Genomic DNA, 7,759 nt, shown 5'->3' with positions numbered 1-7,759 from the left:
TTTTGCCAGGGGATTATCGTTTTATCTCTGAATATTTGTACTGAAGCTCACTTGTTGGATGCATTTTAGATGGCCTTGTATCTTTGAATAGATGTGCAAGAATATTGCTTCTCATGGCAAACTGTTTCCTTTTAGTAGCTAGAATTAGACAGGGTAGTAAGCCACAAGAGGTTAATTTGTTAATGCCGATTCCTGTTGATTGTAGCAGATGGCTTAGTAAACTCAAAATTTACCAAGACTGGAGATGTTAGCCACCAGTACATAAATGCCATGTCACTGAATTCTAACTGTCTGAATGTTATCTCATGAATTTCAGTTCTCTCTGAATACCACCAGTACATGCTTGGCATCAGTGGATGTACAAATATATAAAGAGATTGCATCAGCACATGAATTTCAGTACACTAGTACTCTGAATCAGTGAACGTGGATGTAAAAGAAGCGAAATCCTTTTGTGTTATCCATGTGACTGAAATGATAGAAAACATTTCTTGTACATCCACATTCATTCAAGTATTTTCTGTAGATCCACATTGATTCACGTGCAGCAAAGGATTTATCTGTACATCAACATACATTCAGTTACAGCAAAACATCAGCAAATTCTCGGTCAAACATCAGAAGAACATTAGCAGTTTTGAAGGGCAAGCAAGCCGATGGGTCGCCGTTGCATGGATGCAGCACCACGACCGCTCGCTCCCTCCGTTCCTCGTGTGGGGGCCGCGCCGGGTCGCCATCGCATGGATGCAGCACTGCGGCTACTTGGTCTCCCTCGCGTGTGGGTGTAGTGCCGGGTCGCGGAGGTCGCCGCCGCGCGGGGGCATCACCATGGCTGTCGGGTCGTCGCTGCGTGAGCCAACGCCGCACCTCCAGAGGGTGTGGTCAGTGCCGGGTCGTAGTCGCGTCGGAGCGCCGCCGCGGCCTCCGAGTTGCCGTCGCTAGGGGAGCGGCGCCGCAGTCAATTGCCGTTGAATCGCCGTGGCCTCTAGGTCGTCCTCGCGGCTGGAGAAAAATTAGGAAGGGGATGACTCTCAAAAAGTTCTACTGAGCTAATAATTTTAGTAGGGGGGTTTTCGGGAAAACTATGGTTAAGTGGCTGGTGGGATTCTCACCTCTGATCTATACCATACGTTCGTGATCCGAAGGCTTAGGAGGAAAGTTTTCAAGTTTTCACTGGATACTTCGCCATATGATTAACCACTCGGCGGAGCCATACAGATTCTCATGAGGCTTAAAATAATGCAATTATTTCAGAGTGATTAGTGGAGGTTGCTACTAAAGTCTGTTTTGTTGACTTCAGTTCCACCATATAAAAGTACAAACCCTCTTTGTGACCTGTTATTATGGGAATCGAAACGATATCTAGTGCCACTATAACCAATCAGGGCCATGTCTTGATTTTCTTGATAGAACAAACCAATATCTTTAGTACCATGTAAATATCTGAAGATATTCTTTACTCATGTACAATGGAGTTTTGTTGGAGCTGCATTATCTAGAGCTAGTAAATTTACTACAATGTCTGGTCTGGTACAATTTGCAAGGTACATTAGTGCTCCTATGGCACTGGGGTATGGGAACTCAGGTCTCTATACCTCCTCATTATCATCCCTAGGTCAAAACAGATCCTTCTTCATATCAGGATTTATCAATTTGCGTGATCCCTAGGTCTAAAAGGTCGATCATAGGTGTTTTGGATGTATATGATTTATCCATGTTGAATTTTTCCAAAATTTCCCAAATCTTTCATTCCAAACTCCGTCATTGAATGATTGCATGTTACAATTATATCTATTGCATTATGAATGATGTTGAGATCATCAAAATATAGTGAGATGATGCAAAATCCCTTTGAGGATTTCTTTAAAAATGCATCGACAATCATTGTTATGCAAGTATCCATTATTGAGAAGGAACACACTGAGTCGGTCGTTGTACCACATTTTTCCCAAATTCTTCAAACCATAGAGTGACTTTTGTAGTTTTACACAATACATGTTGTGATTTATATTTGAATTCTGAATTGTAAGTCCATCGAGGAGTTTCATATAAATTTCCGCATCAAGTGACCCATATAGATAAGCTGTCACCACATCCATTAACTGCATTGATAGATTCATTTCTACTGCCATATATTAAGTATTGAAATGTAATTCCACTCATTAGAGGAGAATATGTATCATCGTAGTCGATATTGGATCTCTGTTAAACCCTTGAGCTACTAGTCTCGCTTTATATATCACCACATCGTTGTTTTCATTTAACTTTCGAATGAAAAACCCATTTAGCTCCCACAAGGAAGACTTTATGAGGACTAGGTATTATTTTATAAAATACCTATTTTGTTAAGAAAGCGTAATTCTGCCTTAGTTACCTCCTTCCATGTAGCGACCTGACCCAATACGGTCAAGTCGCTGTGCTTTTTGTGTCATCCCTGGATTAGTATGCTGGCACACACAATACTTCGATGAAATACCATAACATCACATGTAAAATAAATACCATAGATCCAGAGTTATACCTTAATTATCACAATGAAAGTATATCATTAAGGGTGTGGAGTCCCATCATCGCCAATGGCAGGTTAAGTGTAGGTCGTAATTCTATATCGTAACTCTTTCTCGTCATAGAAATATCTGCAACATGAGACGTTGTAGCTGCGTAGGTCAGTACCACTAATAGAAACTACGATTTTACCTAGAGCCATGTACCCTAGGTGAAATGCCAAAAACCATAGGTAAAGGCTTTACCTAGAGCTTGCCCTAGGGAAGGAACTTTAGGTAAAGTATAGTCGGTAAAGAGCTCTTTCCCTAGAGTGCACCTCACAAGCTCTAGGAACCATTGTTGCTGCAAGCCGTAGGGAAAGAATTAAACTTCACGTTAGCCCATGGTAGAAAGGTGATTTACCTACAAGCAAGTTTGGCTCTAGGGAAAGATGCAGGGCCCTTTTAAATCATGCCATGCAAATATGCAATTCAAATTTAAATTCACAGCAGCATAATTCAAATAATAAAATTTTGTGCCATAATTCAAATTTATAAATTATAGCCAGAATTGAACGTCCACATCACATTCATGGTCAGTGACACATACATCGAACTCCAGTTCAGTACAGAGCCATACTTTTGAAAAAAGAAGCTATATGCTACAATTAGCATAATACCTAAGTTACCAGTACAAGCATTCTCAAGCCAAAGTATATTTGCTACTACAAAAAACTTGTAGTAACATGTTATCTATACATGCACCAAGAAGTTGGTCTCCAAACAGACACAATCCTTCCTTCCAGGCTCTGGGTTGCGACTATTGTCAAAACAACACAACATCATCATCATCATCATTGTGTCAAAATCGCCGGCAAAAACCAAATGCTCCTTTAAAAGCACCGTCATCATCACTTGCAGTAGAGCCTAATCACCGAGTCGTCACCAGCAATGAACAACCATGGCTGCCTCCGGTAGAATTTTCAATTCAAAACCCCTGCATGGTAACGAAAGCAAAACACCACTATGCTTCAGATTTTCCAACGAGAAACATAAAAATAATGTAAGCCACTATCTGCTTTGATGAAGGTTAGATATGTCTATGAGTGCAAACAAGAATCCACGAAAGAAAGGAGATGTAAAAATATACCTCTTCTATCTGAACTTATATGTCCACGAAGAATCTCCAATAGCACAATAAGTGGGTTCTGGTTCAGATCAGCATATATCATTCCGTAGAACACATAGGTTGTACAATCCTCTAACGATGAGTCAAAAAGAGGGTATCCGTGGAAAGTGACACTCGTTGTATCCATCGAGTGGTTCCTGAAACAAAGAAACTGAATTACTACAAGATATATAAATTCAGATAGAAAAGTATAAACTACTAGGTGCTATCCAAAAATGGATTGTATCTAATGGGGGATTTCAAGAAAAATAAAGGCAATCACTAGAACCGGAAAAAAACATGAGAACCTTTTTTACAGTGCAAATCATTCAAAAAACTAGAGTAAGCAGTGGAAATCACTGACATCAAACAAAGAACACTTATGCACACAATGGTGCTACCGAGAAGGAAATAAATGTCCAGCTTGATTTTCAAGGCAGGTGTAAAGGAGTAATCTGTGGCCAACATTAGGTAGCAAAACATATGGCCCCTATAGTCAATGGTTACCCAAGTATTTAGTAATTGATACATAAAACACTTCGTAATAAGGTCCATGTCAAGCATTATATTGGCAGAACTAATCTGAACAAAGAAAAAACTAAAACAATAGCAATCAACTGCCTTAAACACTAACCTTGGCATTGTAAACACTAACAAAAGAAACATTAAGTATCAACAGGTTCCCTGGACCTGGAGTAACAAGCTGAGTGAGTTACTTCCAGATGCACTGATAAAACTCCAAATATCATGTAGCACCTGGTCAGACATTATATTCAAGTCTTGTGTAGAAGTATCCAAAGTGAGATTATGGTCCTGAAATTAGTGATCACCAGTAGTTTACCACTTAGTTGTAAGACTTGAATATTTTGGTAGAAATGTTGGCAGCATAATAGCTGTAATTGTGACAGTATGGACATAAAACAAGAGAATGTAATCCCTCCCCACACCCACATAGCCCCATCATAAAAAAAACATGATCGCGCTTCGCATATAAGCATGCATGTAAGCACAACAGTGCATATGACCACACATCACAGTTTGTATCATTAGTATTTCCAGAAACTTACATGATATGTGTGTTATTGAGCACACAAAGCTGACGGTTCCTGGCTTTTTTCCAAAATCTACAAGGGATGGTGAGCAAGCAGGAGTTGGAACTGGAGATGGTGGAATTTCGTTGTTAGGTAAAAAGAATAGGGATACACCAAGTGGTTAGTTCCAAAGAATCGCAAGTACATTGATAAGCTAAAACTACATAACATCACCTCAAGAAGTTTCTTTGTGCAAGATCCTGAATTAGACTATAGTATCCATCAACTATTAGACCATGACCATCGGCAAGAACATGTTCTTGCAGATAAAGAAGATAATTCAATGATAAATAAAGAGTGAAAAACTTATGGTTTCCTTTGTGAAAACATACCAAAAACATAGTCATCATAGTATATAACTAGAGATCGAAATCACATCAACATAGAAGTAGATACTAGAGGACATGGTGGTCAGTTTGCACAACATATTATTCAATGCAAAGTTCAATTTCCTACATTTTGTTGAAATTGAGCCACAATGTTGGATACTTACATAGCAATATGATCAAAAGGGAAATGCCTAGATAGTAGAGAAATTACCATTTATCAGACCTCCTGATACAACACTATGATTAAGATCACAACCCCGTATGCATTAATAAGATGCTACTATCTGTTATATGGACTCAAATTGGAACTTCATTAACAATAGAAGGTTACTCTACTTGAAGTGTGTTCATAGATGCATTCATAATCGTGTGAAATTCAAAAACTCTTATAGTACTAAGTTTCTCTTGTTGTTCATGTCAATCTGTTTCTGAACTTACTCTATTTTTACCGATTAGAATGTATATAACTAATGGGTAGATTACGCAATTGTACTCGAATTAATAATAACTACTTAATACTCCCTCCGTCCTATGATTATCCCCACGTATTCTATCGATCTCCTGAATATTCAGATTTACAGTGAAAGAAACATATTTCTCTGTAGTGAGCAGGCATTGACAATATGTAATATGGAAAATTATTGATGGTAGCACGAGTTCTGTTACACAAGTAAAACCATAGAGTGAGAGAGACCAGTGGAACCTGTTGAAGAGAAGGAGTGGGTACAATATTGGGTAGATCCGGTGGTCGTCCAGCTACCAGCCTGGGCAAGGTCACCAGGGGGCGTCACCTTCATCCCGGATGCGTGGCCATGGTTAGAAAGCCCGTCACAGCCATGGTTCCAGTGGAGCACTGAAGGTATGGAAGGGGGACGACTGCACAGTGCGGCATGGGGCACGACCGAGCGCAGAGCACACGACAGTGCGGTGATGCAGTGATAGACGCGCGGGGTGGAGGAGAGGCAGTGTGGTGGTTGAGCGGGGGACACGACGGGGCATAGGTGCAGAAGGGAATAGGGCGGGTGGCAGGGAAACGGGCGGCGGTGGGACACGACAGTCCGGCACGACCGGGCGGCTTGGAGGCGAACGATGGTGGGGAACGACAGGACTGGGGGTGAGCGTATCTGGATCTTGGACTGTAAATGCTTCGGGAGAGAAGGGGGAATATTTTGGCTTCTAGAGGCACAGGGATTTGAGCGAGGGAAGGAGACCCAATCGGCCAAAATATTGGTACATACACGGACGCGCCCTTTCTCGCTCTCTATTCGTCATTACTCACTGAGCAGTGGGCCCAGCTACACAAAAATGATAAAAGAGAGCATGGGCTATCCAATTAAGTGGTGCGAAGTCGACCGAAGATACAAAAGGAGTGCAGCTACATGCCACAGTGGGGCCTCTCATCATGTTTTCTTAGGCTTGATGGCATGTAAATGGTTCAACCCTAGGGAAAGTATATTGTCATACATATTTTTGTCAGAAAATCATCTTCCCCTAGAGTGCACTGTTCATTGCTTTACTATCCCTTGAGGAGATGAACTAACTCTAGGGAAAGACCTTGGCTCTAGGTAAAATGGTGATTTCTGGTAGTGTACATTGAATGCACCGGCAAGATCACAATAAGAAAGCAGTGATAAAACTATACTATATGCAATATGGCTTTGTGGCTTTATGTTTGAGTTTTTGCAATAAAGCTGGCTTTATTTTCCACAACAAAGGAATGTCATGAGTCTTCACTACCGACTTACATAATATGACATGGTTCCGCCAACCGATGTCTCATAGCCCATAATTATAATTTGCCCACAATTAATTATCAATCTGGTGTTGAGATTTCCAAGATAAATCCAAGTTCAGAGGCTCAAACTGTCCATAACCGGGGACACGGCTAATCGATTAGATTTAACTCTACAGAGTGTTGTGCACTTTTCCCATAAGAAACAATCCCTCTTTTTACGTTCTCGCACTTCATGGTGTTTGAGAACAAGATGATCAAAACATGGTCTTTCAAAGAGTTTCCCTAACTACTGCTAGTGCCCACCCCATCCTACCGTAGTTCTACATGTCGTAGCACTGGACTAGTCAGAGTTACTACGATATCAACCAAGCCAGTGCCCATAGTGACTTGTGGCTGCATAGGTAAGCTTCCAGGCATGATGTATTTGTCCTTCTCTTTGAGTCTGGGTGGAACTTTCCGTGTGATTGACTGGCACTTCTCCGGCAACACCATAGGCAATTCTCCTGGTTATGCTAGGTACCTCCGACCATTCCACACAGTAGTGTGTATTGAAATCTTGTCTCGAGTCTCTGAGTCTTGAGGTCTTGAAGAATGCAGGTCTTGAACAATGCCATGATGAAATTGTTGTCATTGACTTAGAGTCCTCCTTCTCACACCACTCATGAACACTCATACCAATCCCCATCTATGGTAACATAGCTTTAAAATAAATAACATTCCCGGGCTTAGTGACAGGGGTGTGGGTTCCTACCTCATGCTTCTACCCAACTACAATATTCAATATACTACTGGAGTGATGTTGAAAAGGGTGTCACTAAATGCAAATAAAACATAGGTATGAACATATGGTCAAAGTGAACTTGCCTGATGAGGGAGTCCCGGATTAGGGAGTGTCCGGATAGTCGAACTACCATCATCGGCCGAACTATCATCGGCCGGACTATCATCATCGA

The 7,759-nt window shown here is 41.1% G+C and overlaps 1 long non-coding RNA gene across 1 annotated transcript; it reads right to left on the bottom strand.

Annotated features, from left to right (window-relative positions):
* Positions 1 to 3,015: 3,015 nt before the first annotated feature.
* Positions 3,016 to 6,215, bottom strand: LOC123160983 (uncharacterized). The gene is made up of 4 exons (XR_006480476.1): positions 4,719 to 6,215; positions 4,286 to 4,464; positions 3,634 to 3,809; positions 3,016 to 3,480 (listed from the first exon to the last, which is right to left on the bottom strand). It is a non-coding gene; the product is annotated as an uncharacterized lncRNA (long non-coding RNA).
* Positions 6,216 to 7,759: the final 1,544 nt, after the last annotated feature.

This window comes from Triticum aestivum, chromosome 7B (assembly GCF_018294505.1).
Source record: "Triticum aestivum cultivar Chinese Spring chromosome 7B, IWGSC CS RefSeq v2.1, whole genome shotgun sequence".
Classification (NCBI taxonomy): domain Eukaryota; kingdom Viridiplantae; phylum Streptophyta; class Magnoliopsida; order Poales; family Poaceae; genus Triticum; species Triticum aestivum.
The sequence above is the reverse complement of the archived record's forward strand: the minus strand, read 5'-3'. Positions and strand labels throughout refer to the sequence as shown.